This window comes from Xenopus laevis, chromosome 4L (genome assembly GCF_017654675.1).
Source record: "Xenopus laevis strain J_2021 chromosome 4L, Xenopus_laevis_v10.1, whole genome shotgun sequence".
NCBI classification, from domain to species: domain Eukaryota; kingdom Metazoa; phylum Chordata; class Amphibia; order Anura; family Pipidae; genus Xenopus; species Xenopus laevis.
In genome coordinates, this window is record NC_054377.1 from 60,080,081 (window position 1) to 60,100,859 (window position 20,779).

At 36.6% G+C, this 20,779-nt stretch overlaps 1 protein-coding gene across 3 annotated transcripts in view; it reads left to right on the top strand.

Moving 5' to 3' along the window:
• Positions 1–20,779, top strand: part of banp.L (BTG3 associated nuclear protein L homeolog) — a 221,218-nt gene that overhangs the window by 170,355 nt on the left and 30,084 nt on the right. The window lies entirely within an intron of this gene.

Consider the following 20,779-nt stretch of genomic DNA (forward strand, 5'->3'; position numbering starts at 1 on the left):
TAGGCCTACTTTAATTATTCTTTGGACAATGGACACATTTCCAAGCCTCTTCATTGCAAAAGAGTTGCACAGTGTATCCCCTGGAAAGAACACCAGGTGGATTTTACTGAAGCCCAGGAAGGAATGGGCTAGACAATAAAACCTGCAGCTGGATGTGTTGGGTCTCCTTTTATGGTTTTTGGCTCAGAACATCAGGGAGGGACCTGTGTACATTTGACACATTCCTTGCTCTGCTTTTACTCATTTTCTCCATCTACTTTTGGTGACAAATAATATGGGAGCACATCATTTTTATTACTGTATAATTTGTCTTACGTGATGTAACTATTAATTGTCAAGCAAGCAGATCCACAGAGGTCTACCATACTTGCCCTCTTACAAACATATTTGAAGTGTTTAATTTATAAGGCCTTGCAATTAGCTGGTACCTTGTAAATAGATAGTAAGAATAAACAATACCAATAGCGATGGGGAGCAGTGCAAACTAAAGATTATATATAGTTTCAAAGAAGGATATATGCACATATTTTACTGTAGAGACAGCGGAAAAAGGAGATTCCTGACCCTTATCATTTACAAACACAATCAAAGTGGTTGGGGTAAATTAAAGCTATAAATATGCTGTTAAATAAGTGCAGCCATTTACAATGGTCAGGGCATAGGCCCATAAATTCAAAGACAAAATGAAATACTGGCTAGGTAGTTATGTCAGAGTTTAGTTTTTGGAGGATGATGCAGAATACTAGAAGAGGAATTCAGAAATGAAATTCCAGAGATAAAGAGTAAGAGAGAAACGGTTAACATGATGGAGTACATGTGGTTGGGGTAAAAGGGAGGTGTCTGTAAGAGAAAAACTAGGGAGAAGCCCAGGAATATGTGGAAACATTAGTACAGGTGAGGTATGGCATCTCTTATGTGAAAAAAAAAAAAGATTAAAACAATGAAGGTGCGGGTTCCTAATTTGGTAAATCAGTAGAATTCTGTGTAAAAATTTTAGTTGACAGTATAAAATACAGATAAAAAATGCTTGAGGATCAGAAATGAATTTTTTTGTGATTTAGAGATCCTTTGTGAGTGTGCAAGGAGTTTGTATGTCCTCCCCATGTCTGTGTGGATTCATCTGGCTACTCTTTCTTTCACACTCCAAAAACATATAAGTAGGTTAATTGGCTTTTAATGACCCTTAAAGTATATAAATGTGATAAGGAACTTAGGGGCAAATTTATTAAAGGGCGAAGTGACTAACGTGGGCGTAACTTCGCTAGCGAAGGAGATAGACTCTAGCGCCTGGCGAACTTGTGCTCTGGCGAATGGACGTAACTACGCAAATTCACTAAGATGCAGATTTTACTGAACGTTACCTCTTGTGCCAGACTTGCCTTAGCCACCTCAGACCAGACGAAGTGCAATAGAGTAGATAGGAGTTCCTAAAAAAATAGTTGAAAATGTTTCTAAGTCCCAAAAAACGCTTGCTTCTTTTCCTTTTTTCAGGGTGATAGGCTGAAAAAGAGTGTAGATTTTTTTGGGGTAACCAGCTTCCCCCCTACATTTCCTAACATATGGCACACTGGGCTCATGTGTAGGGCAATATAACAACTTTATTTTCTTTTATTATGGTTTCCCAGGCTTGTGTAGTGTAATGTATTTGCTGCAACATATACGTCCATTCAACTTTGACTTCCCGCTGTATGCAAATTAGGCAACGCTAGCGCAACTTCACCTTGCTTGGCATAGTAACGCTAGCGCAACTTTGCCAGTGTTTGGCGCCCTGGACGCAACTTCGGATTTTAGTGAATTAGCACTGTCCTGGCGAATCTACGCCTGGCAAATGTTGCGCTGTGAGCGAAGCCGTCGCTGGCGAATTTTCGGAGGTTAGTGAATTTGCCCCATAAGCTGTAAGATCCACTGGGGCAGAGTGATGTAAATGAGGAACACTCTCTATAAAGTTTTATACACATGTCACTGTTACATGGCTCTCAGAGAGTGAAAGCTGATAACTAGACAGCATAGGGTGCAGTAAATATATGAATGTGAATAAAGTATTAAAAGACAAGTTGTTCCAGGAGATTAGAATCTAGAGATATGGGTGTTAGTTAGACAGATGGGATATTCTGTGTGTGGCCTTTTTTTCTTTAATACGGTTTATACATGCTTGTTTAAAGGGGAACTATCGCAAAAAATAAAATGTAATATAAACTTCCTCACGCCAAATTAAGAAACTTTCTAAATACAACCAATTAAAAATTCTGTATTGTTTCTGAACTAATCAAGTTTATATTCACTATTCCTCTCTCAGCATCTGTTTCTCTTCATTCTGTCTTCATGCAGCAGTTGGGTGTCAGATGAATGATCCAATATATCTTATGGGGGGCTTCCTTTCCTAGGATTCTAGTACAAACAAAATCTAACAAAGTAATTGCCTTTTTTAGACAAGTTCTGCGTGTAAAGAGACAGGATTTCAGGTGATTTTTATAGAGTGAGCTCTAATACATCTTCTAGGCAAAAGGAGCCCCCTATAAGATATATTGGATCATTCATCTGACACCCAACTGCTGCATAAAGACAGAATGAAGAGAAACAGATGCTGAGAGAAGAATAGTGAAGATAAATTTGATCATTTCAGAAATTGTACATTAATTTTAATTTGTGTTTAGAAGGCTTCTTATTTCAGTATGATTTCATTTTCACAATAGCTCCCCTTTAAAGGAATTGTTCAGTGTAAAAATAAAAACTGGCTAAATAGATAGCCTGTGCAAAATAAAAAATGTTTCTAATATAGTTAGTTAGCCAAAAATGCAATGTATAAAGGCTGGAGTGATTTGATGTATAACAAGTCAGTCAGAACCTGCTTTTCAGCTCTCTTGGCTTACACAGACTGGTTACCCTGGTTACCAGGCAGTAACCAATCAGAGACTTGAGGGGGGGCCACATGGGTCATATCTGTTGCTTTTGAATCTGAGCTGAATGCTGAGGATCAATTACAAACTCACTGAACAGAAATGTACCATGTGGCCCCCCTTCAAGTCGCTGACTAACTCAGAGTTATAGAGCTGAAAAGCAGGAAGTTGGATTCTGGCTGTTTTATTAGACATCTGTTCACTCCAGCCTTTATATATTATATTTTTGGCTAACTAACTATATTAGAAACATTTTTTATTTTGCACAGTCTATTTACCCAGTTTTTATTTTCACACTGAACTATTCCTTTAATGTTAGAGGGGTAAATCCCAGAATCTAGAGATTAATTAAATATATATTTGAGTTGGAGTAAAGAAGGAATTTTACATCCTGTGGAATATATAGGGGTTAACTTCCCCCTAATCGCATGAGTAGGCTAGTGAGTGTGACTTCCCCTTAAATAAGTTGATGTGCTTTCTAATCTGTTTTTTGGAGAGATGTGGCTTAGAGAAAGTGGTTTTCACACTATACATTCAGGTTATCGACGAACTGTAGATTGTCAGCCTAGACCATTGGTGTATTTTAAGAAACATCACACATATTGACGATTGATATCATAGAGAAGTGTTCTGCCTAATCCATAATCATTCATTATTATTGTAGGGGTATATATGTTCTTTTCAAATCAAGGTTCATACATATTAGAATTTTGTACGCAAATGCAGCCGACCAACTTCTTATGTTAGATGTGAGTGCTGAATGGATGACAAACATCTGCAGTGCAAGACTCAGAGGGCACTCAGAAACTGTGAAGACAACAGATTGACATCAATTGCTTGTTCCAACTCCATAAGGTGTCCATATACATTACAATAACAATTAACTTTCCTGTGACCTCAAGATCGTTTGTTTTCAATACAGACATTTGGAGCTGAATCATCAGATATACATGTAGAAACAATAGAACTCTACCTGTATCTGACAATTCAGGAGTAAACACAGGCCAATGTTTGTGCGCCATGAAATTATTTACGACCATGTCTAACAACAAGACTACTAATATCCATGTCTTTTGTGTGTATATGGGTCTCCTGCTGAATAAAAGTACAAAATTAAGTATCAGACTATATTATCTGTGCGTGTATGGCCACCTTTACTATGTTTTTTGGGTTTTTTTTCTTGTCCCCCACCCATCATGGTTTCCAGTAGCAGTTGAGTAAACCATGTTCCCAACTCACTGTTACAATTTAATATTGGATTTCTTATCCAGAAACCCATTATTGAGAAAGCTCAGAGTACAGTCCCTTTTCTCAGTAATTATTAAATATATAAATCTATATTTGTGGCAAAACAATCCCACCTAGTTTTTTTTATGTTTAGATGTGGTATGGAAATCCCACTTACAGAAACACTACTTGTCCCCTAATGCTTCCCCAAGAATTATGGATAATACATCTAATATCTGTACAGTGTATTGGCTTTCAGTAGCAGCTTCAGTCTTACTGATCATGCTTCCTGATTTGGTCCTTTACTATCAAAGGTCAAATTTGATTGATCAAAGGTCAAATTTTAGATTAATGTGAATTTTTTTACACTCTAATAAATTAGATTTTATTCCAAATTTAAATGGTAGGTTATTTATGAAAAAATTCGACAGTCTAAAATTTGATTGAATAGTCCCCACACCAAATCTCAAATTGAATTTGAATGGAGTTTTTCTCCAAAAAAAAAAATCTTGACTTTTGCGTGTCAAAGTGTTTTTTGACACACAACATGTTTTTCTTCGCATTGGAGTCTATGGAGCATCATTTTTCGTTGTGGAATAATTTTTGCAATAATTTGACTCATCACTACTATTAATATCTTCAGATTGTTCAAGGGACCTCTGCCATTGACTACTACATGAACTCGGCAGGTTTTAGGTGGAAAATTGTCAAACTAGAACTGTTTCCAGTAAGTATGTATTTTCGAGAATCAGTTAGAAGGCTAATTAAAATTTTGCTGGATTTATTTATGGGGGAGGGGAACAAAACTAATTCATTACATACGATTAAAACACTTGTTTGTGGTTTAGGATTTTAAAACAATATGTTTTGGAGAACTTCCTCTTTAATGTCACTGTTCTTCTATAATATATGGAGGCAGCACCAAGCATCATGAACCCCAAATAATTACTATACAAGATATGTTTTGAGTGTATTTTTTTGTGTCTACCACTACACATATTTTTATGGGGTTTCTTTACTCCAGAGAGAGATTTTTTTTCATTGCAAGCTTCACTGGCAGTGAAAAGGTCAAATTTTAGTTATTGGAATTTCTTTTTTTTTTCGATGGAGTAGATTGCATGGGAATGAGTTCCAGGCTTTTTCCTGAGTTGTGTGTGGTCTCAGCTTATAACTATTCCAACCAAATCGGGTTTAACAGTTTTAACATTCTAAGCAAATCTGACAAAGTTAAACTCCTAAAGATATTGCTGTCTATTTAGAAGGGAGAATGAGCGAGATAATGTCTGTAAATATTTACACATAAAGACATGCTCTACAGCAACTGTATACATATGTTTTTCCTCTGTGAGTATTGCTTTTACAGTTCTCTTTCCTCTCACTTCTGGGTTCAGGTTGATCCTCTTAAAATGATTTTGTTTTCTGACCATATCTTTATTTCCACTTAAAATTAGGATCCTCCAAAATGATGTTATCAGAAAACGTATTGAGCTTGCTAATTAAGGGAAACAAGAAGTCCGTCTCTCATTGTTGAGGGGCTCTGAAACAGGACCATGCATTTTTAACCTGGTTATTCCATGGGACACATTTAAAGAGATTGCTGTATTGTATGACGGGGCTTAGTGTTAAAGAGAATGTGAAGGAGTGAGACTGGCTTGGTAATATAGTAAGGTTTTAATTCACTGCTTGTGTTTTCTGAAAAGCAGAAACCACTGGTCAGGGGCATACCCTGTGGCCGCAGGGGGGCCCAGGAGGTATAGGGGGCCCCATGAGGCCCTAATTAATGAGCAATTTCAGGACAACCTCTGTATATTTTGTGGCCGTAAAATGAATTTGCTGTGGGGCCCAGTAACATCTAGTTACGCCTCAACACTTCTACTTCTTTATGCAGGAAATTTACAATTGCAAAAACTTGCAGTTTTTCTTATTATATTTTGTCAAATTTGTAAACTGCAATTGAACACTGAACAATGAAATCACCTGTTACACAAGCTATTAGACACATCTCACTTTAGTAAACACAGGAACTGCATTCATTTTGGAGCAAAAATAATTTTCAGTGTAAATGGGTAGTGAGTTATGGTCAGTTTTACCTAACTTGAACATAGCAGAACAATTTTCTGTGCTCTCTACAATTTGTTGTCTGCACTGAAGTCATAAATTGAGTATGTATATTTATAAAAAAAAAAAACAGCATTAGGCATGCACCAATCCGGAACGTCCAACAAAAGTAGATTCCAAGAGCCAAAAATTGTATATAAAAAATATAATACTTTATTTTACATTACATCTAAAAGGATAATGTCTGACGCGTTTCGTGTCGTGCAGGGACACTTAATCATAGGCCTAATCCTAAACTTATCCTAATGATACATTAGATCAGTGTCGGACTGGCCCGGCGGGACACCGGGAAAAGCCAGACCCCCTCTCCCAAACAGTTTTTCGGGGGAAAACTATTTCGGCGCATCGTAGCGCCATTTGCGCACCCGCGCCATTTGCGCATGCGCGCTTAGTGATTTTTGCGCATGCGCGATGCGCCGCCTGACGGAGTATGCTGATCGGCGCTTCGGCTCAAAGTAGGTAGCGGGGGCCAGAGGGGGGCCCTGGACAGCGGTCCCGGTGGGCCCCGGGCCCCCCAGTCCGACCCTGCATTAGATTTATGCTTTTCGTGAAATTTTGGTTTATTTGTATATGTATATTTATAGACAATCTCCCTGGAGTTTGCATCTGCCATTTTAGAGAAATTTAAGGAAATTTTTACCTTTTTCTTGGTCATTACAGGTTAGTGGTTGGACTGCTCAAAGCACGGAGTGAGTTAATCTGTTTCTAATTTAAAATCTGAAAAATTCATACCAAAAGGAATAGCAGCAAGTACCTAAAAAGCCATGTTATTGGTAAAAATAATAAACATAACGGATTCTCATCTCATGGAAGATCAAAGCTGTGCCTTGGTGGTCTTTTTATAAAAATTAGAGATAATCTGTGTAATAGTAGAGGATGTTAAAGCTTCTGTAGTTTGCCTTTAGAAGTAAAGTGAAATTGTAGCTACATTTACTAGTATTTTGAAACTTATTTTCTAACCACAAAGATTTTAAAAAGTAAAATTTAATTTAAGTAAAAATAATTAAAAATAGCATATTTCTAAGACATAGAATTTTTGTTTTATTTGTGTTTTCCTTTGATTTGAACTATCGCCATTTTTTGTAATAACGCAGGGCACTGGGGAAGTGGCAGGGGGCTCATTAAGGGTAATATTTGGAGAGATTCTCTGCACTTGTCTTTTGCACCCCCTGTTGGAGAGCAGAAAAGGTAAATGTTTGGTCTGAGGGGAGAGAAGGTGGCATTGGAAAGACCTCAGGCAGCAGAGGTTCTATAATTGGCCATGGTTTTAAAGGGATAGCACTGAAACGGCAACTGTTCAAACAAACAAGTAACAATTCTTTGACAAATCTCATTTATTTAAAGGAACAGCACTCTTTGTGGATTGAGTTTTTTTGTTTAAAAATAAATATTGTTTATATTCCCTCTTTAACTGTTAAGTCATGTTGTTTGACAAGAGTTCACAAGCACAGTCAAATATTTACAGTACCATAAATTGTATATCAATATTATTGTTCACAGGACTAGGCTGCTTTCATGGCAGCTGTCACTTCATTGGGTTAACTAAACTTTGTGAAACTCCTATACTGCCTCACCCACACAATAACACTTTCATTTCCTGAGTTCTAATCCTCTCACCCCATATAATTCAGAAATCTGCATTCTCAGCAGAAAGGTGTAGTTCTTTTGATAAACTAATACTCTGGATCAGTATTTGTTTCTGGAAAATTTCTATTTGCTTGGCAGAAATTCTTCTTGGAACCTTTCAAACTCTAAAGGGGTTAAGTAGATTTTGCATTAATAATTCCCATTGTATTACAGACAGCAAAAGCATCTATTGAATTTATAGCAAGGATATTCAATTGGCAGCCCCTGGGCCACAAGAATATCCGGCAGTAACACAGTACAATTTAAGGATCATAAAATATATGCAGCCAAAATATTTTAACAGTTTGGGACAAATGGACTACTTTCAGGGGGCTATAGCACCAAAAGTAAAGGAGCTTGTATGCATTTTTATTCTCTGTTCTCTTTAATGTGCTATTTATGGTAATCTGAAAAGAGTGTTAGAATCTTCAGAAAGTTTTAGTGTTGTATATTGTAAATAAATGCTGTTTATTCAGTTAAATAGAATATATATTTGCATTATAAAGGCATAGATAACCTCTACCCAATGAATTCATTACTGAGTGTGGATACTGGAGTTATCATAAGGAGCTAGCTCTCTATTTTAAAAAATACCCATTATGCTGGTGCAGACTGAGATTTAAAAGAGGCCATGACACTGCAGCTACACAGAGACCCAAACGGCCCCCCACAGGCCCAATAAATATTGACTGTCAGTTTTACAGCAGCCCCTCTTGCGTTAGCTGGATCAACAGTCTGGGCCTGGCACTATTTCATTTTTATATACAAAGTAGGCACTGATGTATTTTCTCTATAAATTTATGTTAACTGTTATGCAGAAGGCTCGGGACCTGAGGGTTTTCCAGATAATGGATATTTCCATAATTGGGATCTGCTTACCGTAAATCTACTGTGCCCAAAACCTTTTAGTTGGCATGTTCAAGCACCTGTTCACAAACTCTTACAATTTGCTTGGGTGTAGTTGCTTGTTCCACAAATGAGGCACTACTTAATCTAGTTTCCTCTGACAACAGATTTCTCAGGAGTTCCACAGGAGATGTTTCGCCTAATTAAGGCAAGGGCTCTGGAAGACACTTCAGTCAATCCATGATTATTCAGTTATGAACATTAACAAAATAGAATGGTTCTCTTGTTGGAACCGGAAAAATATGCACCAACTGAAGCCACTGTGTAATTGGTGTTGTTAATGACATGTTAAAAGCAATTAGAACTGTAAAAAATTCTGAATCTGACATTTTCTATTTTTGCTAGTTAGATTTTAGTTTTTTGTATAAATAGACATGGCCAGAATCCTTACACATACGTTTCTAAATTGTCAGAAATAGCAACCACATACGAATACAAACAAGTGTTATTTAATCATTGGTAAAATGTGAATCCAGATAAAATCTCTGCAGAAATTAACAATAAGCAATCCATTAACCCCAGATATGGTGTCAAGAGCACTGCAGAAAATTTACAAAGATCATTGCAGAAAATAGTTAGAGGATATTAACTCCAGAATGCCAGTATGATTATTATCCAAAAAGGACAATGGCAATGATGCCACATATTGTTAATCAAATTGAGATGACCGTTTTTAAAGGACCTCCATGTCCTTTCAGCGATTGTCTGGTTGAATGGTGAATTTTTACCCATGCTTTAGTTTTATTTTTTAGCAGACACTAACAGTTTTCTGCACTCCCGCAAACTGGGAATCTCATGGTCCACTATAATTACTAGGCTTCATATCATTTTGGGGAAACTGTCTAATACATAATCTTCATGAATTGGGCCCATTTACCCCCCCCCCCCCCCAAATCCAGTCAATCTGTAATATACTGAACGCCCCTGGAAATTGGTTTTCTACCCGACAATCTTATGTTTTAGATAATGCAAAGATCACACAACACAGTCAGCTCACACATCTCAAAGACAGACTATGTCCGTTGAACTTATTAAAAAGTTATTTCTATTAAATATGTTTCTGACTTATGGAATTTGATCCATCCTGCTACATGTCATTTTCATTCTGATACAACTTAAAGACTTAAAACTAATTTCAGGAGTGAGAGCAGGGAATTGGGAGAAAGGTGGGAGCAGACAAAAAAACAAGTTTAAAAATGTTTTAACACATCTCTTAACATCATAATGTTTTTACTAATCTTTTTCAGAAGGGAAAGTACTCTTTAGTCTCAATATATTTAGAAACAATGTTATATTTGGAATCCTAATACTCTTAATCTGGCAGAAAGCTATAAACTGACTAGGATTCAGTTTGATATATATATACTGGTCTGCTCAATGCTAAACCTGGAGAAAAATATTTGGAAAGCAAAATGCGACAATTTGTATTCTCTCTGGAAATCTTCTATTAATATTTGCAGTTTCTTGGCTTCTATTATTTTCTCAGAGGTCTGTAAAGAATAGCCACATCATTTGAATATGCAGACATCTTACACCCCAGGGGTCGATGTGTGAGGGATTTTAATTAATCTAATTTTTTTCATGCAATTTTTGGCTAAAGAAGTGTATAGATTGTGGACTTTTCACCAGACAAGGGCATTTAAAGAAAGATTTAGTAAATTATTACTGTCTATGGTTAATAATGCTAAATATCTGAGAACATTCTATGGCTTCGAGATCTCTCTGTCATATTTTCACATTGGCCAGATTTTTTTTAAGGGTTGGCTACTGAAGGTCCGGTGCATGACTGACAAGCAGATGTGCTTCCCTCACTTTTTTGTTTTTTTAAATGGTTATGCACCAGTTTCACATTATCCCTTTGTGGGTCGTAAAGTGAGTAACAGAGTTGGCAATAGAGGGGGATAAACAGCTGTGTATTCTAAGAACACAATCATCTCAGGCTTATGGGTTTCACTGAAGTCTGCCTAAAATTCACACCCCATATTACTTTCCTATTGTTTGTGGAAATAAAGAACAATGCAAACCAAGGGGGGAAAAAAAGGAAACTAAAAGCAGTGTGTGTGTGTGTGTATGTGTAGAAAGCCTTATGTGCCTAAAACTAAATCTGGATATACTCGTCCATAAGGAAAGAACTTTGGCTGGCCCAGACATTTGGCTTTCCTGATACAGTTCAGGAGTCCAGTTCTAACTTCTTGGACTCATACTTTAAGCCAATAGCAGCTGGGAGATCTGCAGACGGGTCATGCTCACGAAGGAAGGCCAGGAAAATATGTCTTATTATTTTGAAATTATATTGTAGGAATGACTTCAAGATAAACGGAACTATGCTAAAGGGTCATTTGGAACATTTTCCAGAAGAGATAAGGCTCTCACACACACACACACAAGTTAAATGTGCAAACATCCACACATTTGTCCACACGTTACTACAAGTTTTAGTTTACCAAGGCAGACAGTGCAATTTATGGGAGGAACTCCTTTAGACATATAAATAAAATTGCAGATTTCATGGGAAATGGTTGATTAGCCCACGTGCACAAAAAGTTACATATTACTAAAACTGTTTTTTCAAACTAAATTTGGTCAATATGCTATGTTCATGGAGGTCCAGGCAGTAAAATTACAGTTTGTATTTTCAAATCTGTGAATTTTTGGAAATATCACAAAAGGAGCAGCAATTGCATATCACAATTTGCTTTATCTGTGCAAAATCCCAATTTCAGTCTACTTCCAGTAAACACATTTCATTATTCAGATTCACCACCAAAAATATTTACTTTCAAATATGGGCACTGTGTTGTTGTTGTTGTAGTGGACCAATTGCTGTTCCCTGTTTACCAAGCATTGCTTTAAATTGTATCCTATATGAGAAGGATAACCTTGCAATGCAACTATGCTGTGATCCTTTCTTAATCCTAAAGCTCAATAATCTGTCCCCTGCACCCAAAATGCTTTGGGTGCATGTGCAGTTTGACACATTGTCATAGTCTGAATATTCTTTCCAATACCCACATTTCCATCAGCAGGTGTTCAGTTCTATAAACACATTCTGAAATTCATTACCAGTGCTAAGAGTTAGCAGAACTTGTACATTTGCACAATGGTGGCAAAAGTTGAAGTGTCTCTTAATTAACTAAAGCTCTATATTTAGCCGATTTTCTGTTGTGGCAGTATATTAAGGGGGTTGTTTATCAAAGGTTGAATTTTTTATACTTCAAATTAATGCACAACTGGAATGGTTTCTAATTTAAGAATAAACTCAATTCAGCTAGTTGGGTTAACAGCCTAAAAACTTTAATTAATTGAGAAAAAACTGGAAACGCTGGAATTGTTTGAGTATTCAGGAAAAACCCTCCAAAAAAACTTGAACATCACGAAGGCTATTAACATCTTCAGATGGTTCAAAGGACCTCTGCCATTGACTCCTACATGACCTTGACAGCTTTTAGATGGTGAATTTCAGATTCAAGCTATTTCCAGGGTTGAGGTATAATAAATCTAGAAAACTTCAAGTTTTTTTTTTTTTAACCCAAAATTAGATTTTTGACCTAAAAAATAACCTAGAAAAGAAAACTTGAACACATAACTTGAACCTTAATAAATAACCCCCTTCATGATTCCTACTTGTTATGTTGCTTTTACCCACATATCTTAACAAATTGATATATATTAGTATTGAGATATTAACAAATTGCTACATCATAGTATTCAGTGTTCTAGACAAAATAGGCAAGCCATGCAGGATTCTTTTTGAAGTGAAAAGTGCTTTCCTGTTGTACCTGCTTACATTGCATTTTGACTGCTTCTGATAGCACGCACATCCCTCTTCTAGTAAAACACTTCATTAGTGTATAATTAGAAGTGTTCAAGGTTTGTGATCCAAAGATAATGTTGATATGGTTTTTGGTTGCCTGCTTTTAGATAACAAATAAAGACCATTAAGATTTACAAGATAAAGCACATTTCCAACTCATTTGAGAGTGTGATTCCATATATTTACAGCTTCTCAGCCTGTAATTTTGGCAGGCAGTAGACTGAGTTGTAACAAGTCACAAAAATATTAGATGTTATATAGGGGCCGATTCACAAAGGGTCGAATATCGAGGGTTAATTAACCCTCGATATTCGACTGGGAATTAAAATCCTTCGACTTCGAATATCGAAGTCGAAGGATTTTAGTGCAAATAGTGCGATCGAACGATCGAAAGATTATTCCTTCGATCGAACGATAAAATCCTTTGAATCGAACGATTCGAAGGATTTTAATGCAACGATCGAAGGAATATCCTTCGATCAAAAATAGTTAGCCAAGCCTATGGGGACCTTCCCCATAGGCTAACATTGAGTTCGGTAGCTTTTAGATGGCGAACTAGGGGGTCGAAGTTTTTTCTTAAAGAGACAGTACTTCGACTGTCAAATGGTCGAACGATTTTTAGTTCGAATAGTTCGATTCGAAGTCGTAGTCGAAGGTCGTAGTAGCCCATTCGATGGTCGAAGTAGCCCAAAAAACACTTCGAAATTCGAAGTTTTTTTACTTCGAATCCTTCACTCGAAGTTAGTGAATCGGCCCCTTAGTATCACTTTTATTTTAGTACCACAACAATACATAAAAATAGTTACTGGTGTTTTGAGACCCAGTCACATAACCAGGCATCCGTAATTGCTAACAATTGTACACATCTTCTTAGTAGTTGGCAGTCGTCTATCACCCTTAAAGTCTTGTTATGGCACATTGCTTGGAAAAAAAAAGGTGCATTGTTTGAAAGAAACTCAATGACCCCTCTTTGATGCTACATATGGTTTAAATACAGCACACTGCAACATGCCACAATTGAAGATAAATGTCAAATTCAAGCCAACCACAGTAGCCTATTTAGTAACATGGCATTAGTCATTGGCTGATTTGTCATTGCCCACCACTGCTGAGGCATTCTTCCCACATATTTCTAAATCTGTTTAAAGAAACAGATTTCACAGCCTCGTAGGAGAGGGAATAAAAAGATCACAAGACCTAGTGAGTTATACCTTGTTTAGCTATATTAATTCTCCATTTTTTTTTAACTTTGCTGCCAAAAAGACCTTATATAATGTTACATAGAATAAATTCCTTGCTATAAATGATAGAATTATCATACTATAAAGAAAATATATTACTTTAATAAAATTGTGTGCAAGAAACTATAAATGGGGTCCATTACTCACAGGTTTACCAGCCTATATGACGTGTATTTTCTTAATCCGCATTGTTATATAAAAAGCAAAAATGTTTGTCAACGAAATATAAGAAAACAACTGAGTACAAATAAAATTGTGAGCTCTCCTGCTCAAAGCTCAGGAGTTGACAGTTGTTGGAAGGTACATTAATGTGCAGAGCAAAAAAATCAGAACAAAAACAGAAAGTTTTCACAGAAAGCAATGTCCCAACTCCATATAAAAACAGGGTATATTCAACGACCTCTCTTCAGGCAGCCACTCAGACTACCTCCGAATTTCATTCAGTCCAATTATATATTCAAGCGTGCGACTCGGCAAGCTTACAATCATATTACTCATAAAAAAACAAAACAGGCAAAACAACATCATCAGCATATAAGAAAAACATTTTGTTTAAATTTGACCTGCACAGTTTATTATTTTATCTGCAGAGGGAGGTTCGAGAGAAAGGGGAAAAACATACCACAAACCCAAGCAAACAAAATAAGTCACTGTGCATATCAGACCCTAAACACTGATTGACCCTCTGAGGGGGCTTTAACCAAAAATGTCTCAAAACCCCTGATTTAGAAGAACTTGGCCGAAATAAAGCCAGCTCATAAGTGTAACTCATTTGCTTAAAAAAGCAAAAATGTGTACACTAGACATGTGCCATCAACTATAGATTTGAGGCATGTATGAATATACAGCATGGACATTTACTACAGCCAGCTGACTGCTTTCCTAAACAGAAACCATAATTCTTAGAATTACATTGAACTCAAGGACTGACAGAATGTATTAGATTATGATGGACTTGATACTGTGTCTCAACCACATTCACGCTGTGTTCATCTTTTTTGGGATGTAACCACAAGCCATTTCTGCTTTTTTTTTCCCCAAGACAGGAGTCTGGGTTGACTTCTCCACTGCTGGAACATCAACATCAGATTCAATAGAAGGTTCCTTTGTGAATGCAGAGCACCTCAAGGCAGAACAGTGAATAGTCCTATATTAAATAGTTATTTCTAGAGGTAAATGCGTGTTCAGTGTGGGACAAACACTTGGGGTTATGATTTTTTCCCCCTAAATTTTAACAAGAAAAGTCAGCTACAAAAATAATTTTGGTCTGAAAGTTTTTGATAAGCTGTTTATGCCCAAAGTCCCAAAAGAAACATTTGTACTTCTTCATAGGTGGTCTCCCTTGCAGTATTTTTTTAGGTTAATCGTTCATGTATAACATTCCATTACATCCATTATATTTTTATTTACATTTATATATTTTATATTGCAAAATTTGAGAAATTAAAGGACAACAACAAAATAAATAAGCTGCCAACTGTTTCCCTATTTTAGGTAGTTGAACAAATGTGATCACATTGTGGAACCTTAGCAGTGCCAACAATTCCAATACAGGTCACAGATTTCTTATAGGAAAATATTGAATATCTAGTTTCTCCCCCCCCGAACCATCATCTTTGAAGATTTTTTTGGACTAACCATGCAGTTCTAGACTTTCCCTAAAATATAATTCTCTCCAACTCACTGGCAGCAGCAAACATCATTTTTATATCACAGAATTCTTCCTGTTGTCTGAAAGGGTCATTCATGAAGATGTCAGACAGAAATAGAAGAGCACTAATGGTGTCTCCGGTGCCCGGTCTATTTCACAATATCCTGCCCCCTATTGGACCACCACAGGTATAACACTTTGAGCGGAAGATATCAGGTGTTGATATGAGGGGGCTCAGTAAGATTTTGTGCCTGGGCTTGTAGGGTTTTTGTTACATTACTATGGCCAACCCAGCTAAGCTGTAGATTTTTTTATAGTAGGCTGTACAATAAGATGACATAAATGTATGCTAGCATAGATATTCCACTATAATGCAATACAACATGCCAGTTCAATTGCATAATTTTTTTCTAAACCAGATCCCCTTGCATCGCTTAGTAGAAAAAAAAATGTAAAGGACATCATTAGTTGCTGCTCTTTTCCCAGATGTTCTTCATCATATCATGAAAGAAGACTTGGTATTTTATTCATTATGATTATTTAGTCTATAAGTTAATTTGAGTACAGAAGTGATGACTAAAGAGCTGCGGTAATTCATCACCAGGTACCAAAGTGGCGTGCTAGCCTTCTTTGATCATTGATCATACAGTGTTGATGTTGGTTGTCTTATTACAACGTGCACAGTATTATACTGTACCATTGGTACACGTAAAATATAAGCTGATTTTTATATTTATTTTTTTCTTGAAAACCACATTGTTGTGACATTTTAAGCTTCTTTACTTGAACAGAAATGCTTTTGTATGAAATTGCACTCCTGATTTTGTTCCAATAAGCTTCCTTTTATGATTTTTCTACAATGGTTTCTTTTTTTTAAGTGCCATACAAAGTCTTCTGCTGAACAGCACACAGTTTTATAAATTGTAATTTCTATATGGATATTTGGGCGTTCCATCTTCATTATTTATATTTACTATTTTTAAACAGTGAAGAACTGTTGATATACCCATTAGAGTTAATATATTAATGCTGGGTGCAAGTAATATTATCATCATTGTAAGTGATAATTATATCCCTGAAGCTTATTATTCCACAGTGCTGAACAATAGAAGGACATGTGCCAACCGCAGCATATTAAATACATCTTGTGTAGGTTGGCATAATATTCATTGTCAAGTGCAAATGATTTTGACAGTGCAAATACATGGGAGTAAGGTGAATTATGGCCAAAAATCATGGATTGGAATCAGGTTTTTGCACTAATCTTTATTTTGATCTTTTGCTGGAGCCTAGCTTTTACGTCCCTTATGGGTAAAATGAAAAATAATTATTTTAAAGGGGTTTGTCCACCTTTAGATTAACTTTTGGCATGATGTAGAGATTTATATTCGGAGACAATTTGCAATTCTTTTCATTTTTAATTATTTGTGGATTTTGAGTTGTACAGCTATTTATTCAGCAGCCCTCCTGTTTGCAATTAAAGCAATCTCATTGCTACGGTCAAAATTAACCTAGCAACCATGCATTGATATGATTAAGAGACTGAAATATGAATAGGAGAGGTCTGAATAGAAAGATGAGTAATAAAAAGTATGCAATAACAATAATGGGCAGATTTATCAAGGGTCGAATTGAAAATTAGAATTTTCTAATTTTTTTATGGTCAAAACTGTCAAATTTGACTAGGGAATAATCCAAACTTGATTCGAGTTTTTCTTTATAAATTTGTAATTACATTTTCGATATTTATCATACTCTGGCCCTTTTAGAATTTGAATTCGACTATTCGCCACCTAAAACCTGACGAATTCCTGTATAAGTGAATGGGAGAGGTCCAGTGACCAATTTGTAGATGTTTTGTAGCCTTCCTGACATTCAAATTTTTTTCGCAGTTTCATCGAGTTCGATTCTAGTTTTTGGGTCGTTTAAATTAGTCCGAGTTTGACATAGTAGATTTTTTTAATAAATGACCCTCCAATCAAATTTTGAGTATAATCTAATTTATTGAGGTAAAAAAACTCACATGAATTCGAAAATCAACCCATGATAAATGTGCCTCTAAATGTGTAGCCTTACAGAGCATTTGCTTTTATATGGGGTCAGTGACCTCTTTTTGAAAGCTGCAATGAAGAAGGCAAATAATAAAAAAAAAAACTATAAAAAATAAATTAGTGTTGTCTGGCAAAGCACAATTTTATTTCCAGAGTACAGAACTAAGTTTTAGTAAAGTGCTAAGTCAAAGTCATGATGACCATGAAATAGGCCAAACAGCATGAGGGCCCACTGACACCTGGGCCCACCGGGAGTTTTCCTGGTATCCCTGTGGGCCAGTCCAACACTGAATAACCATCTACTATGTAGTTGCTAGTCATGTGCCAACTGTGGAGTTTAACTTTCTATTCTCTAGTTTTCTAATGTGAGAGATTAAAGGGACCTGGTGTGTGTGCCAGTTTTGCACACTGTTCCTTTTTAATAAATGAGCCCCACCATGCTTGTTTTTTTTTTTGCAATAACTTCAAATAACCTCAGAGCAAGACCTTTTAAAGTATTAAACATACATAAGTAGCTGTAATAGCAGGCTATTGTGTGGTTGGGGTAGAGACCAGTTGCAAAAAGTTTCTGTAGCTGCGCAAACATGATATTTAAATTTTTGTTGAAATGAAACTGGATAGACCCCTATCCAAGATTTTCCCAAATTTTAGAGCCCTAAGAGGGAACCTGTTAAAAGTACTTGCTGTACCTATTGCTCAACCTGCTGGTTAAAAGACAAACAAGGAGCTTTCAGTCATGCTTATATCCACTGAGATATCTATAGTAGGGATGCATCGAATTCAGGGTTCAGTTCGGGATTCAGCCAGTTTTCGGCCTTTTTCAGCAGGATTCGGATTCAGCCGATTCCTTCTGCCGAACCGAAACCGAATCCTAATTTGCATATGAAAATGAGGGACGGGGAGGTAAATTGCGTGACTTTTTGTCACAAAACAAGGAAGTAAAAAATGTTTCCCCTTCCCACAGCTAATTTGCATATGCAAATTCGAGTTCGGTATTTGCCCAAATCTTTCGCGAAGGATTCGGGGGTTCGGCCGAATCCAAAATAGTCGATTCGCTGCATCCCTAGTCTATAGATTTTAGTGTCCACCTACATCCTCATTTCTGCTTCACATCATCTACTTTTCATTGTATTTTGTCTAGGGATGCACCGAATCCGCTTTTTTGGATTCGGCCGAACCCCCGAATCTTTCGTGAAAGATTCGGCCGAATACTGAACCGAATCCAAACCCTAATTTGCATATGCAAATTAGGGGCAGGAAGGCGGAAACATTTTTTACTTCCTTGTTTTCTGATAAAAAGTCACACAATTTCCCTCCCCGCCCCTAATTTGCATATGCAAATTAGGATTCGGATTCGGTTCGGCCGAATCCGAATCCTGCTGAAAAAGGCCGAATCCTGTCCGAATCCCGAACCGAATCCTGGATTCGGTGCATCCCTAATTTTGTCTATTGTGTTTTACTTCTTGCATATATCTTTACTAATACCTCCCAATATTTTAGAAATAAAAAGAGGGACAAAAAGTTGGCGCGCGTAGCGCTGTGAATTTTTTTTACCAAGTCCATTTTTGTGGCCACACCCCCTAATTACCATGTTCATTTTACAAAATCTGCCAGGTTATGAAAGTTTGAACATATTTCTGTGGTTTCTTTTCAGTTATTACAGTTTTACTAATTAAGGTGAATAGACCTTTAAGTTGCGAGTCTAACTTTTCCCAAGGGACCTGTTCTGTTATATTGTTACAATTACTTATTTGCTTATCTTGAAATTGTTACAAAAGTATCTTATAAGCAGCTGTGGCTGTTCTGGGCTCTCCCAAAAGCCAATTAAGTTAGAAAGGTTGTTTATTTTTCTGGCTGTTCAGTGCAGAGAAAAACGGGACTTTCCAGTACAAATGAGGGACTGCAGGTTGAGCTGTCAAGAGGGACTGTCCCTCTAAAAACGGGATAGTTGGGAGGTATGACTAAATTGTTTATGTGATGATGATGGATATCTACAAGAGGCATATATACGTAAATAGTGAAAAGAGGGAGCATTTTTGGACAGTATCATACCTCATTTTTTACGGGACAGTCCCAAATTTGACAGTTCAGCTGGATTTTTATTAAAAAGTCCCAAGTTTCTCTTTGATCTCCTGCTCTGATGCCAGAAAAAGATACTAAGTTTCTGAAACGTAATGCGACGAGGAGGCTTTTTTTTTTGCAGAGCCCAGAATACTCAGCACCTGCACCAAGATACAATTGTAATTAATAAGATAAACAGGCCTCTTGCTTTTAAAGTGGACCTGTCACCCAGATACACAAAGCTGTATAATAAAAGTCCTATTCAAATTAAACATGAAATCCAATTTCTGTTTTTTATTAAAGCATTCATAGCTGTTGTAAGCTCATTTAAAAATCTCAGCTGTCAATCAAATATTGTCTGCCCCTCCTTTATGCCTAGGCATAGAGACGGGGCAGACACTTACTTCCACTTTCCATTTAGCACTTCCTAGATGTCACTGCTCTCCCCACATTCCCCCGTTCTCTTCACCATTTAATTGTGTAACCAGGGCATGGGGTTGGACATCAGGTCCCCCATTCTGGTGCACAAACAAGATTCTGAGATGATACAAGGCTTGTCATAATAACAGTGTTCACAAAATGGCTCCTGCCTGCTTGCTATAATTATGAATTCCCAGACTGATGGAAACAAGATTCAAATAATTTATATTGTGTAATTAAAGTTCATTTTGCTTGACTAATGTGATAAAATAGGATTTTGAATATTTTTTTGGGGGGGACGGGTCCCCTTTAAACAGCAATTTCACTTTTACTAGCAAAACTGTAATAACACATAAAACATGTAATCCCCAGAAATGTGTTCAAACTTTCCTTAACCTTAGCCAAATTTTGTTAAATGAACAAGAGTGTGGCCAAAAACGGCATGGTCAAAAAAATTCACAGCCCTACTCGCACCAGAGCTTTTTATCCTTCTTTCCATTTTTTTAAATGTTGGGAGGTATGTATTATTTGAGGGGCTGGTGGTGCTTGAGCCGGTTTTTTTAAACAAATATAAAGCAAATATTTTCTAATTGATGTGCCATGGTAACTGAGAGTAAAATGAGAGGTTCCATCATAGGTTTTAAATAGAAGTGCAATAAAGTATAAACCTGTATAGAGCATACATAACAGATGTAAGCCAGCTGAATTCAGGGGCAAATCGTTTTCAGTAATAATATATGCACCCAAAGGTTGGTTAAATCATTGTT